Below are 22,300 nucleotides of genomic sequence, written 5' to 3' on the forward strand. Positions count from 1 at the left end.
ACACTTTTATTCAAAACCTTTAGGGATTTGCAGGTAAAAAAGTCCTTTACATGACTGAATCTCTGCTGTTTAGTTTTAGCTGAGTATTGAGTTGTTGTGAGGATCCATTTATACTTACTATCGCATTGTGTATTATGCCTTTGAAACATTTGTTCCTACAGCATGAACTCCAAAAGCCTTTTAAGAGTGTGGTGTGTTTGAATAATACCCTTGCTTAGCTCTCTTGACTGAGCTTCATCAATAATTGGATAAGAGGAAGGAGGTCAGATGTTTAAAAATTTACCTATGCTTTTTCTAGTTGAGCAGGTATTATCAACATGTTTCAGGTTTTTGTTCAGAAGAGCCTGAATTTGTCTGTTCATCAGAAATTTGGAAAGTAGAAGCGATAATATCCAACTCTATGATTTTAAATAAGAAAGAGTGTTTGACGTGATCATTTCTGACAGTAATTTCAAAGCTCAGTAGGAAGAGGCAGGAGGATTGCTACATGTATAAGGACTGCGTGCCCAATGTAGAAAGTTCCAGGCCAATGTATGAGAGCTTTTCTCAAGAACTAAATTAACTTGTAAATTATAAAATAAGTATATAATAAACATGCTGTATATGCATGCAGCACTCCTCATTACCAACTTTAATCAATAGTGATGACCATCTGATAGAATTATTAAATTTAGTTAGTATTTTTATTTCCTAAATTAAAAATTATTGATTCATTTAGTCACAAAAGGCAATGAAATATAAAATTTGTAGATAATGCACTTTATAAACACCATAAATCTTCTGCTTTTTTTTGTTTGTTTTGTTTTTTTTTTTTTTTAGAATTTGTCTAATCGATACTAATGACCACTTTAGTGACATAGTAAAAATTAGCTAATATACTAATAGATGTGGCTAAATATATTGTTGATACTTGTGTACTTACCATTTATATTTTCTTTAAAAGGGTAAATTTAGCTTGGGATGTGCCTCAATGGTAGAACACTTACACAGCATGTGCAAGACCGTATGTTCAAACTTCAGTGTTAAAGCAGAGTAGATTCTTATTGACCTTAGCCTTCAGGTGTATGTGAGGAGTGATTTGAAGCTTTAGCTTTAATTCTTTCCTATGAGGAAACAAAATTAAGAGTAAAGAGTTCTGTCATGTTTTACTTGTTCTCCTATATTGTTCTTTTTTTTTTTTATTATTCATAAAACTTAGTGTCCCAATTACTCCGAATTTTCCAACTAGGTTGACAAATGGGCATTCATTCATGGATTGGCGTTTGGTTGGAAAGTGACAAACTTTCTTACTGTCCTCTTCGGCAAGTTTGTCAATACCAGTGTTGTTTATAGGAGCGAAGGATAATAGAACTTTCTTTCTGAGCAATGGTTGGCTGCTGTCTCAATCCTTCTTCTCTTGTCGGTCTTATCGAGGCTAGTCTGCTGATACTAACTCAGTCAATAGCACCTAGTGGACCTGAGTTTGAAGCCCAATGTATATCTTCTGATTCTCTGGTCTGTCTGTATACTCTGACCATGTACTGACTTAATCTCTCTCTCCCTTCCTCCCCCTCCCCTTTCCCTCCCAGGCCCCTTCTCCTCTCTCTCCTCCCCCTCTCCCTCTCTCTCATCTTCTCCCTCTTTCCCTCTCTCCTTCTCCCTCTCCCTCTCTCTCTCCCTCTCTCCCTGCCTCCTCTCTCTCTCTCTTTCCTATATACACACACACACTCACACACAAACACAAACATGAAAAACATGTACAGCCTTCAACTTGCCACAAGTTATTATCTTGAGAAACACTAAAAACACCCAGCTCTATAACTGAAATACCGTTCTCTAGTTTGTATTCTCTAGGAGACTTATCTACCCATTAGCTAGTCTCCAAAAGACTTTACCATCATTGAAGGCAAGATCATTCAGTCATGATAAGTGGTACTGAGGTTCAGATGATCATGATACATGGGAACTTGGGAAAGTAGATTAAAACACAAAGTGATATACTATCATATGCATGTTATAAAAAAATGACATACAAATGTAGATATAGTAGAAATGTGAAAATTTATCCTCAAATTTTCTAGAGTTTCTAAATAAGCAACAACTATTCTTACTTTGAAATAGCCTTTAAGGATATCTTCTATGTTATAGTTGTACCATATACACATATATGCATGCAAGAATAAAAACTGAAATCTTACCAAAATTTGTTTTAGAATTATAAGACTGTGTTTAGATATTTAAAAATCTTTCCTTCTAAACTCTATTTTTCTCTAGAGTGAATGTATGACTTTTGTCATAAAAAAAAAATAGACATCTATACAATTGAAAAGGAATGCACTGTTTGCTAACATCGATGACAACAGTTTGTTCTGAAGGTGAGAGTAAGGCAAAGTTGCCCAGTGGCTCTTCACAAAAGAGGCTCTGGCATACCTGTGTCACAACATAGGCAACCATGAGGCCACCAACAGTTTGGAACAGTCATCACACCATGGCGACAACTGCATTGTGAGAATATGTGCCATGCCCTTTGCTTTGTGATCATGAAAAAGCAGGCTGATATTATCCAGTATTCACAAGGCTCTTAGGCTCAGGGAACCTTGTGTAGCACTTTTTCTCTCTTATTTTTGGTACCAATGATCATCTGAGACAGTTTGTTTCTACCAGTAGCTGCAGAAGTAAGATAAAGTTACTAAGTTCAAACACTATTGCAGCGGTGATGGGGTTCTGGAACCTGAGGACAGATGTGTGGTATCTATGCAAGTGAAGACTGTCACCATCTTTCAAGCAAATGGCCCTTCTGCACTTAAACAATTAGAATCCTCGTCTGAGCAGTGAATCATTGGTTATTCTATTAAAAGAAATAATATAAGCATTATAAAAGCTCTGTCATTACAAAAAGCCCCAATATTTTTACCTTTCTCTTCCCTCCTAAGGGTAAAATCACCCAGTAACTTATTTTGTAGTACGAAGCCCAATTTCAGCAAACCAAAAATAAATGTCTAGCCACACATGTCCTGTAGACAGGAGTACATACCCAGGTGATAGCAAATATGGTAGTACAGTTATGCAAGGTGAGAGACAGATTACACATGTGTAGGTGTGAGTCCAGTTATTAAATATCATCCCCTGTGGTAATACTTTTCAATTGCAGACAGAGACCTATTTATTATACCAAGCCACATTTCCTGATACACATCTATCAGTTCCTGATGCCATCTTTCCAGGAACTATTTTTAAGTCTCTATTGATCAGAAATAGCTTCCCTATTTTAAGTCTCCACTGATCAAGCATAGCATCCTTATTTTAAGTCTCTGATGATCAAGCACATTTTTCCTCAGATCATTTCTGCAAGCAGGACCCATTCCCCTCCACAACTGTCACAGGCTTACTCGGTGTGACTGCAGCTGCTTCTCTAGCACATGTGTCCCCAAATAATGGTCACATCGGGAGGATTAATAGGGGCTGAGAGAAGAGAGGAGGGTTTTACCCCTTGACAAAGTATTGAGCAAAACAGATTCAGCCAGAGGGCATTAGCCTGCAAGATCACAGTCTTGCCAGTGTCCAAGAAAAATAAACTTAAGTATTTCTATGAGTATTAACAGTATAGTGAAAGCAATGAGAGCTTGTAAGTATATAAGCTAGTTAATAAGTACAGAGGCCACCAAGTTTACCACAGGTCCTTTCCAAAGCGGGAAAGGGTTTCCATGGGCCTTGTCACAGTAGAATCCCATCAGGAAAGCACCCATATGCTGTTTTGTACAGATTCTTCATGGCTACCATCACACTATCTTCTCCAAACTTCATATTTTCCTTTGTCATGTTAAAAAGATACTTGAAAAGTGCTGTCCTCCACATACAAAGTACAATCTTAAAAGTAGCAGATTCAATTGGCAAATGAAGAAAGAAAAATAGGTCCAATTTTGGCATCTTTCGATCAGGCTAATGATTTATTAACTCATTCCAGTGTGCTTTATGTGGTAAGACATTTATTCACTTTTCGGTTTCCTCTTGAATTGGGTTATGTTGAGTTTTGGTTTATTTTGATACAGGTGTAGACAAAATATTTGCTTATTTAATAATCTAGCACTGAATGTGGTAATTATTTCTATGAATGCTGTTTTTTAGACATGCACACACAGAGGCGGGGTGAAATAGAAAGAGAGTGAATGGATAATGAACTTGTAGAACAGTAATACAAACACCATTCTACAGCAGTCGTAGAAACAGCTAAATTCCTATCTATATGCCCTGTTAAGAAACGACGAAGAACAGATAGGACTTTCATCTGCACATAGAGCTTTCTAACTCATGGCTTTGTCTTTGCCACCCCTTCCATCTCTACCGCCTGAGCCAGAAGACATGCCCTCAATCTCAACTCAGGTAGACATCCTGATCAGGTGCAGGCCACAACAGTCAAAGAGCAGGTAGATGAACTCAGGTGGAGACTCACTGATGAAAGAGAGATCACACCGGCTGCCAGACTTCCACATAGGTTGTCCATCCAAGGACCTCCTCCAACTTTTTCAGTGCTGTCTCCCTTTTCTCTTCATCACTATGTTCCAGGGCCAGCTTGGGAGGAGACCCCTGCCAGAAGTCCAGGCTACATAGACCTGAAAGACCCGAAAGAAAACAGAAACGAAGAAACAAAACACTCTACCTAATAGAGCCAAAGCCATTGGCACCTAGATCAATAACAACCACAACCCAAGATGTCTAGATAGCCAAGACCAGTGAGAGAAAACAATCAACAACAGCCAAGGCAATATTTCCCCAACAGAGCCCAGTTATTCTACTTCAGCAGGCCTTGACTATTCCAACAGAGCAGGAACATAAGAAAAAAGACCTCAAATCCAACTTTATGAAGATGATAGAGGTTCCTTTTTTATTATTTTATTTTATTTTTTATTGGATATTTTATTTATTTACATTTCAATGTTACCCCCTTTTCTGGTTTCCCCCTTTCCCAGAACCTCCCTGTTACATCTGCCTTCCCCCCTGCCTCTATGAGAATGTTCCTCCACCCACCTAGCCACTCACACCTCCTTGTCCTTGATTCCCCTACACTGGGGCATCTATCAAACATTCAAAGAACAAAGAACTCTCCTCCCATTGATGCCTGAAAAGGCCATCCTCTGCTGGACATATGCAGCCGGAGCCATGTGCACTCCTTGGTTGATGGCTTAGTCCCTGGGAGCTCTGGGAGGTTTGGTTGGTTGATAATGTCATTCTTCCTATGAGGTTACAAAGCCATTCAACTCCTTCAGTCCTTTCTCTAACTCATATATTGGGGACCCTGCACTCAGTCCAACGGTTGGCAGTGAGCACTCTCCACTGTATTTGTGAGGTTCTGGGAAGGGCCTCTCAGGAAACAGTCATATTAGGTTTTTTTTTCTGCATACACTTCTTGGCATCCACAATAGTGTCTAGGTTTGGTATCTCTATGTAGGATGAATCCTCAGGTGAGATAATCTCTGGATGTGTGTTCTTTTGTGATTGGGATACCTCACTAAGGATGATATTTTCTGGTTCCATCCATTTGCCTAAGAATTTCATAATTTCATTGTTTTTAATAGCTGAGTAGTACTCCATTGTGTAGATGTACCACATTTTCTGTATCCATTCCTTTGTTGAAGGACATCTGGGTTTTTTCCAGCTTCTGGCTATTATAAATAAGGCTGCTATGAACATAGTGGAGCATGTGTCCTTATTACATGATAGAGCATCTTCTGGGTATGTGCCAGGAGTGGTGTAGCTGGGTCATCAGGGAGTACTATGTTCAATTTACTGAAGAACCACCAAACTGATTTCCAGAGTGGTTATACCAGCTTGCAATCTCGCCAGCAATGGAGGAATATTCCTTTTTCTTCACATCCTTGTCAACATCTGCTGTCACCTGACCTTTTGATTTTAGACATTCTGACTGGTATGAGCTGGAATCCCAGGGTTGTTTTAATTTGCATTTCTGTGATGACAAAGAATGTTCAACATTTCTTTAGGTGCTTCTCAGCCATTTGATATTACTCAGTTGAAAATTCTTTGCTTAGTTCTATAACCTGTTTTTAATAGGGTTATTTGGTTCAATGGAGTCTAGCATCTTGAGTTCTTTTTAGGTACTGCATATTAGCCTTCTATCCGATGGAGGTTTGGTAAAGATCTTTTTGCAATCTGTTGGTTGCCATTTTGTCCTACTGACAATATCCTTTGCCTTACAGATGATTTTCAATTTTATGAGGACCCATTTGTCGATTCTTGATCTTAGGGCATAATCTATTGGTGTTCTGTTCAGGAAAATTTCCCCTGTGACCTCATGCACGATGTTCTTCCCCACTTTCGTCTCTATTAGTTTCAGTGTATCTGGTTTTATGTGGAGGTTCTTGATCCACTTGGACTTGAGCTTTGTACAGGGAGAAAAAAATGGGTCTATTTGCATTTTTCTACATGATGACCACTAGTTTAAAACCCACCATTTGTTAAAAATGCTGTAATTTTCCACCAGATGGTTTTAGCTCCTTTGTCAAAGATCAAGTGACCATAGGTGTATAAGTTCATTTCCGGGTCTTCAGTTCTATTCCATTGATTTTCTAGCCTATCTCAGTACCAATACCATGCTGGTTTTTTTTGTTTTGTTTTGTTTTGTTTTGTTTTTTAGATATTTTCTTTATTTACATGTAAATTTCTCCTTTCCCAGTTTCCCCTCCAAAAAACAAACAAACAAAAACAACAAGAACAAACCCCTGTTGCCTCCCCCCTCCCCATGCCTGCCACCCTACCCTGTCCCACTTATTGGCCCTGGCATTATTCCCCTACACTGGGGCAGAGAACCTTCACAGGGCCGAGGTCCTCTCCTCCTATTGATGATCGAATTTGTAATCCTCTACTATACATATGCTGCCAGAACAATCAGACCCACTATGTGCAGTCCTTGGTTGGTGGTTGAGACACTGATAGAGGGCTAATATCCAATGTATACAAAGAACTAAAGAAGTTAGACTCCTGAGAACCAAATAACCTTATTAAAAATGGGGTACAGAGCTAAACAGAGAATTCTCAACTGATGAACACTGAATGGCTGAGAAGCACCTAAAGAAATGTTCAACATCCTTACTCATCAGGGAAATGCAAATCAAAACAACTCTGAGATTCTACCTCACACCAGTCAGATTGGCTAGGATAAAAGACTCAGGGGACAGCAGATGCTGAAGAGGTTGTGGAGAAAGAGGAACATTACTTCATTGCTGGTGGGATTGCAAACTGGTACAACCACTCTGGAAATCAGTTTGGCGGTTTCTCCAGAAATTGGACATAGTTCTACCAGAGGACCCAGCTATTCCACTCCTGGACATATACCCAGAAGATGTTCCAACATGTAATAAGGACACATGCTCCACGATTTTCATAGCAGCCTTATGTATAATAGCCAGAAACTGGAAACAACCCAGATGTCCCTCAACAGAGGAGTGGATACAGAAATTGTGGTACATCTACACAATGGAGTACTACTCAGCTATTAAAAACAATGAATTTATGAAATTCTTAGGGAAATGGGTGGATCTGGAGAATATCATGCTGTTTTTATCACTATTGCTCTGTAATACATTTTGAAGTCAGGAATGGTGATTCTCCCAGAAGTTCTTTTATTGTTGAGAATACTTTTTCTCTCCTGGTTCTTTTTTGTTATTCCAAATGAATTTGCAAATTGCTCTTTCTATCTCTATGAAGGGTTGAGTTGGAGTTTTGATGGGGATTGCATTGAATTTGAGATTGCTTTTGGCAAATGGCCATGTTTACTATATTAATCCTACAAATCCATGAGCATGGTAGATCTGTTTGTCTTCTGAGACCTTCTTCAATTTTTTCTTCAGAGACTTGTAGTTCTTGTCAAACAAATCTTTTACTTGCTTTGTTAGAGTCACACCAAGGTATTTTATATTATTTGTGACTATTGTGAAGGGTGTCGTTTCCTAATTACTTTCTCAGCCTGTTTATCCTTTGAGTAGAGGAAGGCTACTGATTTAAGTTAATTTTATATCCACCAACTTTGCTGAAGTTGTTTATCAGGTTTAGGAGTTCTCTGGTGGAATTTTTGGGGTCAATCAAGTATATGATCATACCATTTATAAATAGTGATAGTTTGTTTTCTTCCTTTGCAAATTGTATCCCATTGACTTCCTTTTGTTGTCTAATTGCTCTAGCTAGAACTTCAAGTACTATACTGAATAGATAGGGAGAGAGTGGGCAGCCTTGTCTAGTCCCTGATTTTAGTTTGATTGCTTCAAGTTTCTCTGCATTCAGTTTGATGTTAGCTACTGGTTTGCTGTATATTGCTTTTACTATGTTTAGGTATGAGCCTTAAATTCCTGATATTTCACATACTTTTAACATGAATGGATGGTGAATTTTATCAAATGCTTTTTCAGCATCTAATGAAATGATCATGTGGTTTTCTTTTCTTTCTTTCCCTTTTTTTAATTGAGTTTGTTTATGTGATAGATTAAGTTAATGGATTTCTATATATTGAAGCATTCATGCACCTGGGATGTAGCTTGATTGTGGTGAATGATCATTTTGATGTGCTCTTGGATTCAGTTGGCAAGTATATTATTGAGTATTTTTGCATCAATGTTCGTAAGGGAGATTGGTCTGAAGTTCTCTTTCTTTGGTCGTTATGTTGTATAGGTGTAAGTGCAATGGTGGCTTCATAGAACGATTTGGGTAGTTTTCCTTCTGTTTCTCTTTTATGGAATAGTTTTAAGAGTATTGGTATTAGGTCTTCTTTATTGGTGTGATAGAATTTCTTCACTAAACCCATCTGGTCCTGGGCTTTTTTTGGTTGGGAGACTATTAATGACTGCTTCTATTTCTTTAGGGGTTAAGGGAGTGTTAAGATGTTTTATCTGATCTTATTATAACTTTGGCACCTGGTATGTGCCTAGAAAATTGTCCATTTGATACATATTTTCTCATTTCTATTCATTATAAGTTTTTGTAACACCATCTGACTTTTTTTTAATTTCCATAGTTTCCATTGTTATGTCTCCAGCTTTTCATTTCTGATTTTATTAATTTGGATACTGTCTCTGTGCCCTCTGGTTAGTCTGTCTAAGGGTTTATCTATCTTGTTGATTTTCTCAAAGGATCAGCTCCTGGTTTGCTTATTGTTTGTATAGTTCTTTTTATTTCTATTTGGTTGATTTCAGCCCTGAGTTTGATTATTTCCTGCCATCTACTCCTCTTGAGTATATTTGCTTCTTTGTGTTCTAGAGCTTTCACATAATGCTGTTAAGCTGCTAGTGTATTCTCTCTCCAATTGCTTTATGAAAGCACTGAGAGATATGAGTTTTCCTTTCAACACTACTTACGTTTTATCCTATAACTTTGTGCATCATGTGCCTTTATTTTCATTAAATTATACAAAACTCTTATTTCTTTCTTTATGTCTCCCTTGAACAAGTTATCATTGAGTAGTGTTGTTCAGCTTCCATGTGTATAGGTGTTTTCTGTAGTTTTTGTTGGAATTCATGACCATCCTTAGTTGGTGGTGACCTAATAGGGTGCATGGGATTATTTCAGTCTTCTTTTATTGCTTGAGGCCTATTTTGTGACCAATTATATGGTTAATTTTAGAGAAGGTGCAAAGAGGTTCTAAGAAGAAAGTATATTCTTTTGCTTTAGGATGAAATGTTCTATAAATATCTGTGAGGTCCATTTAGTTCATAACTTTTGTTAGTTTCAATGTGTCTGTTTAGTTTCTGTTTCAGTGATCAATCCATTGCTGAGAGTGGGGTGTTGAAGTCTCCCACTAATATTGTGTGGGGTATGATGTATGCTTTGAGTTTTAGCCAATCTCTTTTATGAATGTGTGTGCCCTTGCATTTGGAGCATAGATGTTCAGAACTGAGAGTTCACCTTAGGAGATTTTTCATTTGACCAGTATGAAGTGTCCTTCCTTATCCTTTTGGATAACTTTTGGTTGAAAATCAGTTTTATTTGATATTAGAATGGCTACTACAGCTTGTTTCTTGGAACCATTTGCTTGGAAAATGGTTTGCCAACTTTTTATTCTGAGGTAGTGTCTGTCTTTATCACTGAAGTGCATTTCCTGTTTGCAGCAAAATGCTGGGTCCTGTTTACATATCTAGTCTGTTAGTCTATGTCTTTTTATTGGGGAATGAGTCTATTGATATTAATAGATATTAAGGAAAAGTAATTTTTGCTTCCTGTTATTTTTGTTGTTAGAGTTGGAATTCTGTTCATGTGGCTATCTTCTTTTAGTTTTGTTGAAAGATTACTTTCTTGCTTTTTTTTTAGGATGTAGTTTCCCTCTTTGTGTTGGTGTTTTCCATCTATTATCCTTTGTAGGCCTGGATTTGTGGAAAGATATTGTGTAAATTTGGTTTGGTCATGGAATATCTTGGTTTCTCTGTCTATGGTAGTTGAAAGTTTTCCTGGGTATAGTAGCCTGGGCTGGTATTTAAGTTCTCTTATGATTTATATGACATCTGTCCAGGATCTTCTAGCTTTAATAGTCTCTGGTGTACTTCTGATAGGTCTGCCTTTATATGTTACTTGATATTTTTCCCTTATGGCTTTTAATATTCTTTCTTTGTTTAGTGTATTTGGTGTTTTTATTATTATGTGGCGGGAGGAATTTCTTTTCTGGTCCAGTCTATTTGGAGTTCTGTAGCCTTCTATTATGTTCACGGGCATTTCTTTCTTTAGGTTAGGGAAGTTTTCTTCTATAATTTTGTTGAAGATATTTACTGTCCCTTTAAGTTGGAAATCTTCACTCTCTTCTATACCTATTATCCTTGGGTTTGTCTTCTTATTACGTCCTGGATTTCCTCGATGTTTTGTGTTAGGAATTTTTTGCCTTTTGCATTTTCTTTGATTGTTGTGTCAATGTTTTCTATGAAATTTTCTGACCCTGAGATTCTGTCTTCTATCTCTTGTATTCTGTTGGTGATGCTTGCATCTATAACTCCTGATCTCTTTCCTAGGTTTTCTAACTCCAGAGTTTTCCCCCTTGTGATTTTTTTTTTTATTGTTTCTATTTCCAGTTTTAGATCTTGGATGGTTTTGCTCATTTCCTTTGCCTGTTTGATTGTGTTTTCTTGTAATTCTTTAAGGGATTTTTGTGTTTCTTCTTTAAAGGCTTCTACCTATTTGCCTGTGTTCTCCTGTATTTATTTAAGGGAGATATTTTTGTCCTTCTTAAAGTCATCTATCACCATCATGAGATGTGATTTTAGATCCGAATCTTGTTTTTCCATTGTGATGGTGTACTCAGGATATGCTTTAGTGGGATAATTGGGTTCTGATGATGCCAAGTAACATTTGTTTCTGTTGCTTATGTTCTTATGCTTGCCTCCTCCATCTGGTTATCTCTAATGCTACCTGCTCTTGGTATATTTAGCTGGAGTCTGTCCTTCCTTTGATCCTGATTGTGTTAGAACTCCTCAAAGTCCAGTTGTGTCTGTGATTCTGTGATTCCAGGATCCTGTGCTCCTGAGATTCTGGGTTTGTCAGAGTTCCTAGGAGTCAAGCTCCTTCTTAGATCATGAGATGCTGGTGTGACCAAGCTTCTCGGATCCTGGGATCCTGAGGTCCTGTGATCCAGGGTGTGTTAGAGTACCTGGGAGTGGAGCTTCCTCTGGGTGTTGTGGGACTGTCTGTGGAGTTCATGCCCAAAGTCTGCTCATGGCACCTGCTCATACTGGAAGGAACCAGAGCTACTGGTTGGATGGGGTTTCTGTGCCCCTAGATTCTGCTGGCCCAGCTACTCAAGATGGTGTTGGAACAGATGTTGTGTCCTCCTCACCTCTGATACTGTAATCCTGGGCATGTTAGATTGCCTAAGAGTGGAGTTTTCTCTGGGTGCTGTGGGACTAGCTGTGGAGTTCATGCCCAAGGTAAACTAGTCCAGGACAGAATCGATGATAGTGGTTCTTAAAGAGAAAAATCAATAAATACCTTAAAGATATTGAGGAAAGTACAAACAAAAATTGAGAAAATGAGTAAATCTCTCAAAGAAAGCAAAAAAAAAAATTGAAGAAACAGAAGAAGAAAATGAATACAAGTGTGCAAAACCTGAAAAAGAAAATAGAAAAAATAATATAAAAAACAACCCCATAATTCTGGAAATTGGAAAATCTAGGTAAGCAATTAGGAACAGGAAAATCTAGGTAAGCAATTCAGACACAAGTATCACTTGTAAGAATATAGGAGATAAACAACAGACTATCAGCTGTTGAAAATATGATGGAAGAAGTAGATACCTCGGTCAAAGAAAATATTGAATCTAAGAAATTCCTGACAGAGAACATCCAGGAAATCTCAGATCTGTTGAAAAGACTAAACTTAACAGTAATAGGAGAAGAATCACAGTTCAAAGACCAAGACAATATTTTCTACAAGATCACTGAGAAAATTTTCTCAATCTAAAGAAAGAGATGCATAAAGCATACAGAACACCAAATAGATAGAAACAGAAAAGAAAGTCCCTTCAACACATATCAATAAAAATATTAAACATACAGAATGATGAAAGAACATTAAAAGCTGCAAGGGAAAAAGAACAAATAACATGAAAAGGCAGACTTATTGGAATTACACCAAACTTTTCAATGGAAACTCTAAAAGGCAAAGGGCCTAGACAAATGTCCTGCAGACTCTAATAGACAACAGATATCAGTGTAAACTACTATACTCAGCAAAATTATATTCAATTGCCATACATAGAGAATTCTATGATAAACTCAAATTCAGGCAATATCTATCTGCAAATCCAGATTTACAGGCCATACTAGAAAATTCTAACTCAAGACGGTTAGCTAAAACCAACAAAACACAGGAATCATCTTACAATGGAAAGGCAATGGAAGGAAGGTGTGCGTGCACGTGCACATGCACACACACATACACACTTACACATGTACATGCATGACTACCACTAAGAAAATAACAAAATAGGAGGAATAAAATCATTCATCATTAGTATCTCTCAATATCAATGGGCTCAATTTCTAAATAAAAAGTACACAGACTAACAATGTAAGTATAAAAGAATGATCCATCTTTTGAAAGCATACAAGAAATATACCTCAACATCAATGATAGGCATTACATCAGAGTAAAGGGTTGAATAAAATTTTCTCTTTTTTTAGCAAATGAACCTAAGAAAAAAGCAGATATAGCTATTTATTATTTAACAAACAAACCAAACTAAAATTACTGAAAAAAGATAGAGAAGGATACTTCATAGTCACAAATAACTTTTAGCAACTTTTTAACATCAATTCCCCAAGTGCAAAGGAATGCACATTTGTAAAAGAAACATTAATAAATCTTAAATCACACATCGATAGTGGGAAACTTCGATGTTATGCTCTTTCCAGTGGGCAGACCACTCAGATAAAAACTAAACAGAGAATTAATGAAGCTTATAGATGTTATGAACCAAATGGATCCAACAAATATCTACAGAACATTTCAACCAAAATACAAAAGAATGTACCTTATCCTCAGCACTTCCTCATGGAGCTGTCTTCCAAATAAGCCACATACTTGGTCACAAGTCAAGTCTAATTAAATAAGAGAAAATTGAAATAACCCCTTGCTTTCTATCAGACCACTATGGATTAAAACTGGATTAAACCTTAGCAGAAACAACAGGAAGCTTATGAATTACAGAAACTGAACAACTTTCTACTGAATGACTACAAGGTCAAGACAAAAATAAAGAAAAATATAGGGCTGGGGAGATGGCTCAGCGGTTAAGAGCACTGACTGCTCTTCCAGAGGTCCTGACTTCAATTCCCAGCAACCACATGGTGGCTCACAACCATCCGTAATCTGATGCCCTCTTCTGGTGTGTCTGAAGACAGCTACAGTGTACTTAGATATAATAATAAATAAATCTAAAAAAAAAAAGAAGAAAAAAGAAAAATATAAGGCTTCCTAGAACTCAAAAGAAAAAGAATATACAACATATACAAACTTATTGGACACAATGAAAGTGGTGCTAAGAGGAAAGTCCATCGTACTAAGTATCTACTGAAAAAGAAATTGAAGAGATCTCAGATTAGCAACTTAACAGCGCAAGTTCTAAATTCTAAATTCTGAAAGTTCTAGAGAAAGAAGAAAGCACATCCAAGAGGTGCCGATGGCAAGCACTCATCAAACCTAGGGCTGGAATCAATAAAATAGAAACAAAGAGAACAATATAAAAAAATCAATGAAATAAAGAGTTGATTCTTTGAGAAAATCAACAACATATACGCGCCCTAGTCTAAACTAAGAAAAACACACAGATAGACTATGCAAATTAATAAAATCAGAAATGAAAAGTGGTGGTTGTACAACAACAGACATCAAGAAAATCCAAAGAATGTTTAGGTCATACTTTAAAATCCTATACTCCACCAAATTGGAAAATATGAAAGAAATAGAAAATTTTCTCAACAGGAGTTCTTGTCAAAATTAGATCAAAATTATATAAACAATTTAAATAAACCTATAACTCTCAAGAAAGTAGAAACATTCATTAGAAGTCTCCCAACCAAAAAAAGCCCTGGACCATATGAATTTAGTGCAATGTGAGACCACACTTCAAAAGAACAGCTAATGCCAAAATTCTTCAAATTATTCCACAAAAATGAAACAGAAGAAACATTGCCAAATTTATGTGAAGCCACAGTCACCCTGATACCCAAACAGCATGAAGATAAACACGGAAACAGAATTACAGACCAATTTTTCTCATGAACATAAATGCGTAAACACTCAATAAAATACTTGCAAAGCTAGTTCCATAAGATAATAAAAGATAATTCACCATTATGAAGTAGCCTTCATCTCAGAGATGCAGGAATGGTTCAACATAAGGAAATCTGTCAATGAGAAAGAAAAAAGGCATGATCATGTCATTACATTCTGAAAAAGCATTTGAGAAAATCCTTCCTGATTAAAGTCTTGGAGAAATCAAAATATACAGGACACACTTAAAGATAGTAAAGACAATTTATAGAATGCAAATAGGCAATACCAAATTTTTAATTAATTAGTGTAGAAAAACTCAAGGCAATTACTAGTTATACTAAAATCAAGAACTAGACAGGCTATCCACTCTTTCCTTGTTTGCTCAGTATAATACTTGAATTTCTCGCTAAAATGATAAGAAAATGGAAGGTGATCCAGTGGATTTCAGTTGGAAAGAAAGAAAAGATTTGTTATTTGCAGATGATATGCTAGCATACATAAGTTATCCCCAAAATTTCACTGGAGAATGCCTGAAGCTAATAAGCACTTTCGATGAAGTAAATGGAGTAACGAAACACTAGGCTGCTCTGACTCATTTGCTTGCTCTTGGGACCCTTTCCCTCCTACTTAGTTGCCTCATGCAAACTTAATATAAGAGTATGTGCCTAGTCTTATTGTAGCTGTCTATACTATGGTTGTATCCTTGAGAGGCCTGCTCTTTTCTGATAGGAAAGGGAGGCACAGATCTGGGGGAGAGGATCATACTTTGGAGGAGGAACTGGGAATAGTTTAGGGAAGGAAAACTGCCATCAGGATGTAACATGTGGGAGAACAACAACAACGATAATGATAACACGTAATTTTTATCTAGTAAAACACAAGATTCTCTAGCTTGTAGAAACGTGGCATTTTTGCCTCCCTTTTCTCTTAAAAAAATGTATGACACTTTCCAATTTCCTCTCTTATCATCTCAACTTCTCATCACAATCATTATGTAGAAAATAACAATCCCTAAGAGGAAGTCAATGCCCAGTCTCAGAAAAAACAATTCTTACTTCATTCAAATTCCACACCTGACATTTTGCTCAGACCAGAGATCATTGCTACTTAATATAATCAAGACAGTGCTCACTTCATGGTTAGTGTCTATGGAGTGCTGTAGTTATTGCCTTCCTCAGTAGTTAATTACTGGAAACTAGTGTCTTTTCTAACAGCTGGGGATTTAGATTATATTTTAATATCTGGAAAACCTTTGTGCCAGTAAGGAGTGTCTGGAAAATATGTAATGAATCTGAGTATTCTTATTTAAAAAGTTACTTTTTTGTGTATTTTCCTAAGAATTAAGTGTGTAAAACTACTTGAATATGTTTCCTGTTCTCACCCAGAAAGCTTCAGTATTGCTGCCATTATAAAGTCAAGTAGCACTGCCAGTGCCACTCTAATTTGCCACAATCATGACAGGGACAATATTCAGTAATCACAATGTGGCAAGCATATCAAGAGCTCATAGAACATAGTCACGGAGTTCTCACCATAAACCTTTACCTTAAGATTTATCACTATTGCTATTTTCTTACTGAGGCACTGAGAGTCAGTGACATTCAAGTAAAAGCCAGCAAGTGAGAGACCTACAGCATCAGCCATACAATCTCCTGTGCAATTAAATAAATACTTAAGTTTTTAACTTGTTTTTCAAGGTTAAAATTTCTAAAGCAGTACCTTAGATCAGAATTAATCTATATTTTATATCTAATATTAATCAATATTAATATATAATAATTGAAGAGTATGGCTTTTTACCAATATAATTATATAAACCCTTATTACTTGCTGGTGCAGATTTTAAATATCCTTGTCTAACTTTGACTTGTTAGCTATTTTTCTGGAGTGTTTTTTTCCTTTTGTTTCTTACTTTCCTATATATAAAAGAATAGATTACATTAGCTTCTCTTTTGCATAGTGTAGAGGTAGAAACAGAGAAGAAAGCATATGGTATTGGATGTACAAACATATCCTGTCTTCCTTTGTAAAATTACTATTATAGTTGCATCATTTGCCTCTTGAATAAAAACATTATTCTTGAGCATTCCATGGCATGGCACCCCTTATCTCTTTGACTGTGCCATACATGGATGGCAAGAACTAAATATCATGTCTTAGAACAAAACTTCCTGCCTTACATGCCTGATCTGGACAGTAGAGCACAGCCATTTCCTTCTACTGGCCTATGCTATCATTTTATATGACATCAAGAAGGCCTTGTCTATGCTACCAAAATGCCATAAGCCATAGCATCTACCACCACAAGAGAGTCCATCTTGCAATACTTGCTTCACATTTGTGGATTTGACCATTGTTTCACAAGATCTCATTAGTGTGCAGGAGTGGTAGATTAATAGGTGTTTCCAGTATCTACTAGAAAAATGGCAAAAAAGTACACAAAGATACTTCAGTGAATAATTATTCCGTTTGGAGTGAGAGTATGACATTAGCTAAGAATTTTCCTTTTTGTAATGAAGGCTTTGTTTTGTTGTTATTGTTGTGTCATTTGAAATACAAACTGTTATAGTTTCTCTTTTTTCATTTTTTATGGGTTACTTTATTTATATACATTTAAATGTTACCTCCCTTCAAGGTTTCCCTTCCACAAGCCCCCTACCCCCTCCTCCTGTCTCTATGAGGGTGCTCTTCCACCTGCCCATCCACTACTGCCTCAGCAGTATAGTGTTCCCTTATCCTGGGTCATCAAGTATCCATAGGACCAAGGGGCTCCTATCCCAATGATGTCAGATGAGGCAATCCTCTGCTACATATTCACTTACAGCCATGGGTACCCCCTTGTGTACACTTTGGTTGGTGGTTTAGTCCATGGGAGCTTTAGGGGTTCTGGTTGCTTGATAGTGTTGCTCTTCCTTCGAGGTTGCAAAGCTCTTCAGCTCCTACAGTCCTTGCTATAACTTCTCCATAGGGATCCCCATGCTGAGTCCAATATTTGGCTGTGTACATCTGCATCTGTCTTGGTCCGGCTCTGGCAGAGCCTCTCAGGGCACAGCTATACTGGCGCAGTTTTTGGCATTAGAAATAGTGTCTGGGTTTGCCGTCAGAAGATAGGAAGGATCCCTAGGTGAGGCAGTCTGTGGATGGCCTTTCCTTAGTTTCTGTTCCACTCTTTGTCCCTGTATTTTCTTTTGACAGGAGGAATTCTAGATTAATATCTTTGAGGTGGATGGGTGGCCCTGGCTGTGCCTAATGACTGGATATGGTCTCTACAGGTTCTATCTCCTCTTTGTTGGGTTTTTTGGCTAATGTCTTCCCTGTTGGGTCCCAAGAATCTCTTGGGTCCCTGGCATCTGGGACTTTCTAGTGGCTACCTCCAGTTCTCCCTCCCCAACTCCTAGACACCTAATTTCAAATTTCTGACCCTTTGTACTTCTCTCTCATCTCCTCCCATATCTGAACTGGCCCCTCTTTTGTCTCCCATCTGCGTTCTCTCCAAGATTTCTCTCTCCCTCTACTTCATAGATATTATTCTCTTCCCCCTACTGAGTAGTACTGTAACATCCACACTTTAGTGTGATCTTCTTTCTTCTTGGGTTTCATATGGTCTGTGAATTGTATCCTGGGTATTCCAAACTTCTTTTTTGCTAATATCCACTTATCAGTGAATACATGCTATTTGTGGTCTTTTTTGACTGAGTTACCTCACTCAGGATGATATTGTTGAGTTCCATCCATTTCCTGTGAATTCATGAAATCTTTGTTTTTAAATTCTGCATAGTACTCCATTGTAATGTATGGCATTTTCTGTATCCACTCCTCAGTTTGAGGGACATCTGGGTTTTGTCCAGCTTCTGGCTATTATAAATAAGGATGCTATGAACATAATGAAGCATGTGTCCTAGTTATGTTGGAGTATTTTTTGGGTATATGCCCAGGAGTGGTAAAGCTGGGTCCTCAGGTAGAACTATTTCCAGTTTTCTGAGGAACCACCAAACTGATTTCCAGAGTGTTTATAGCAGCTTACAGTCCTACCAGCAATGGAGGAGTGTTCCTCTTTCTACACAACTTCTCCAGGATCTGCTGTCACCTGAATTTTTTATCTTACCATTCTGGCTGGTATGAGGTAGAATATCAGGGTTGTTTTGATTTGTGTTTCCCCAATGACTAAAGATGTTAAACATTTCTTTAGGTGCTTCTCAGCCACTTGATATTCATGACTTGAAATTTCCCTGTTTATCTCTGTACCCATTTTTTAAATAGGGTTATTTGGTTCTCTGGAGTCTACCCTCTTGATTTCTTTGTATATTTTGGATATGAGTTCTCTATTAGATATATGTTTGGTAAAGATCTTTTCCCAATCTGTGTATTGCTGTTTTGTCCTATTGACAGTGTCCTTCATCTTACAGAAGCTTTTCAATTTTATGAAGTCCCAATTGTAAATTCTTGATCTTAGAGTATAAGATCAAGACCAATGGCTCTTGTGGTTCTGTTCAGGAAAATTTCCCCTTTGGCAATGTGTTCTAGGTTCTTTCCCACTTTCTCCTTGAAACTTGGCAGTAGGGTATCGCCTCATGGCATCAGAGATAAGTCTCCAAACGTGGTTTTCTCAGATTTCTCAGATTTATTCCATTGGGAAGCCCTGTAGAATTTGTTAAGATTCTTATAGTCCAGCATCTTTCTGGTTTGTCTTATCAGGGTCCAGGTGTGAGTCTGTAGTCCAATTCCCAAGAAAGCGCAGCAGCTGTGAATGGAAGTCCAAGGACTTAGCAGTTGCTCAGTCCTACAAGGCAAGCAGGAGAAGCAGAGCAGCCCCACTTTGTCTATTAAACTCACCATATCCAGTTTTGTGTGGAGGTCTTTGATCTACTTGGACTTGATCTTTGTATAAGGAAATAAGTATAGATCAATATGCATTCCTCTATATGCAGACCACCAGTTGGCCTGGCACCATTTGTTGAAAATGTTCTCTTTTTTTCCACTGGATGGTTTTGGTTCCTTTGTCAAAGATCAAGTGACCATAGGTGTATGGGTTCATTTCTGGGTCTTCAATTCTATTACATTGACCTACCTGTGTGTCTCTGTACCAATATCATGTGGTTTTTATCACTATAGCTCTACAGTATAGCTTGTGGTAAGTAAAGGTGATTCCTTCAGAAGTTTTTTTTATTGTCGAGAATGGTTTTTGATATCCTGGGTTTTTTGTTACTTAAGAAAAATTTAAGAATTACTCCATCTCTGTGAAGAATTGAGTTGGAATTTTGATGGGGATTGCAATGAATCAGTAGATTACTTTAGGTAAAACGGCCATTTTTACTATATTACTCCTGCCAATCCATGAGCATGGGAGATCTTTCCATCTTCTGAGGTCTTCTTCAATTTCTTTCTTCAGAGACTTGAAGTTTTTGTCATACAGATCTTTCACTTGCTTGGTTAGCATCACAGCAAGATATTTTATATTATTTGTGACTATTATAAAGGTTGTCTTTTCCCTAATTTGTTTCTCAGCTTCTTTATCCTTTGTGTGGAGGAAGGCCACTGATTTGCTTGAGTTAATTTTTTATCCAGCAAACTTGCTGAAGTTGTTTATCATCTTTAAGGTCTCTATTATGGTTTTATTGGGGGAACACTTATGTATACTATCATATAATCTACAAATAGTGATTATCTTGACTTCCTCCTTTCCATTTTTATCCCTTTGATTTCCTTTTGCTGTGTAAAAGCTCTGGCTAGAACTTCAAGTACTATATTGAATAGATAGTGGTAGATTGCACAGTCTTGTCCCTGGTTTTAGTGGGATTGCTTCAAGTATCTCTCCATTTAGTTTGATGTTAGCTATTGGCTTGTTGTATATTGCTTTTATTATATTTAGGTATGGAGCTTGAATTCCTATTTTCTCCAATACTTTTAGAATGGTGGGGTGATGTAATTTGTCAAAGGCTTTTTCAGCATCTAATGAGATGATCATTTTTTTCTTTTGTGTTGTTTATATACTGTACTGTAATATGTTAATGGATTTTCCTATACTGAACCAACCTTGCATCCCTGGGATGAATCCTACTTGATCATGGTGACTGATGGTTCCGATGTTTTCTTGAATTCAGTTTTTTTTTGTTCTTGTTTTTTTGTTTTTTTGTTTTTTTATGGAAGGGAAACCAGGGAAGGAGATATTTGAAATGTAAATAAAGAAAATATCTAATAAAAAAAAGCAAAAAAAGCAAAAAACAAAACAAAAAAGCAAATGTCACTGTATTCTCAACTATAAGAATAACTTTTCTCTATTCTCCATACCTCCTACTGTGTAAGAGGTATGGTAACTCATAGGGAGTCACTGAAATGACCCGCTGCGTGTTGGATAATATTGATATACAAATGTCATTCGTGTTGTGTGAGGAGCCCACTGTTTATCTGCTTTTTCTTTAAGAGATTGAAAAAGGTATTTTTAAAGTACAGATTGGGAGGTGTTTGCTAGAAGCTCGGTTAAGGAGACAATACATTTTCTGACAGCAAATAATAGACTAGATCACAGGGGAAAAAACAAACAAACATAAAACCAACAATATTATAAACATAATGAAAAATGAATTATTTTCTGCCTGAGGAGTTTTAGAGCTCAAAATTAAAACTGCCGTTCTTTGCTCCCTTTGTTTAAGTGGTGCTAAATAGTGAGAAGTTTGCTGTTGTAATACATCCCTTAAGCTATTTAGACAGTTTAAACACAAACCTTTTATTGCTTGTGTCTCAGTGTTAGATTTGTATAGATTTTATTCAGTCAGAGGCTTCTAGGCTATAGTCAAAACATTGTGCATTTAAATATACATATTATTATTCAAAATATAATCCCAAATATAAGCAAAACAATGCTTCAGAAAGTCAAAAGAATAAAGCCGAGCTAAGTGGTTAGGATGGAGCTGTAGGCTTCGACTTATATAACTCTACTAGTCAGGAGGAAGAAACATGAAGGAGAAGACAGAAGGAAAGGAATAAGGCAGAGGGAGGACAGGGAGGGGCGAAGAGAGGTAGAAAAGCAAGAGAGGATGGGATGAAGAGCAGGAATGAAGAAGAGAAAAAAAAACAATGTTGTTTTCAGTGTCTGATCCTACAATTAAAACCTAAGCTAAATGTACCTTACATCAAGAAATGTTGGATGCTTAGGCGAATGCCCCAAATTCTCCAGGACATAGTCCGTCCTGACCAGAGTAGCATGTCTTTCTTCACAGTCTTGTTGGTAGAGAAACTCCAGGACAGGAGACTCAGAGAGACCAGAGTTCTTGTCATCTTGGAGTGTCTCATCCCTTACCCATCTCAGAAAGGATGAACGAGTTGAGTATGATAGGAGGGATATCATGAGAGCATCGGTAAACCAGCACTGCCCACGCTCCCCAGTCATGAGACCTTCTACAGACAAAGTAGAAGACTCGGTAATACCCTGTAAGTATACGTTCGGGAAATATTAACAGAACCTGGGGACCAAACAGTGTCTGCCACACGTGGCTTCTCAGTCATGGTAGAGTCACTCAGTTTCGGAACAAAAGAATCACTGTAGTTCCTGAAGGCGCTGAAGTTT

At 37.3% G+C, this 22,300-nt stretch overlaps 1 long non-coding RNA gene across 1 annotated transcript; it reads right to left on the minus strand.

Moving 5' to 3' along the window:
• Positions 1 to 1,018: 1,018 nt before the first annotated feature.
• Positions 1,019 to 14,050, minus strand: LOC116094738. Its single transcript, XR_004120282.1, has 3 exons — positions 14,022 to 14,050; positions 13,493 to 13,559; positions 1,019 to 1,103 (listed from the first exon to the last, which is right to left on the minus strand). It is a non-coding gene; the product is annotated as an uncharacterized LOC116094738 (long non-coding RNA).
• Between the last annotated feature and the right edge of the window lie 8,250 nt (positions 14,051 to 22,300).

Source organism: Mastomys coucha, unplaced genomic scaffold (assembly GCF_008632895.1).
Source record: "Mastomys coucha isolate ucsf_1 unplaced genomic scaffold, UCSF_Mcou_1 pScaffold17, whole genome shotgun sequence".
Lineage (NCBI taxonomy): Eukaryota > Metazoa > Chordata > Mammalia > Rodentia > Muridae > Mastomys > Mastomys coucha.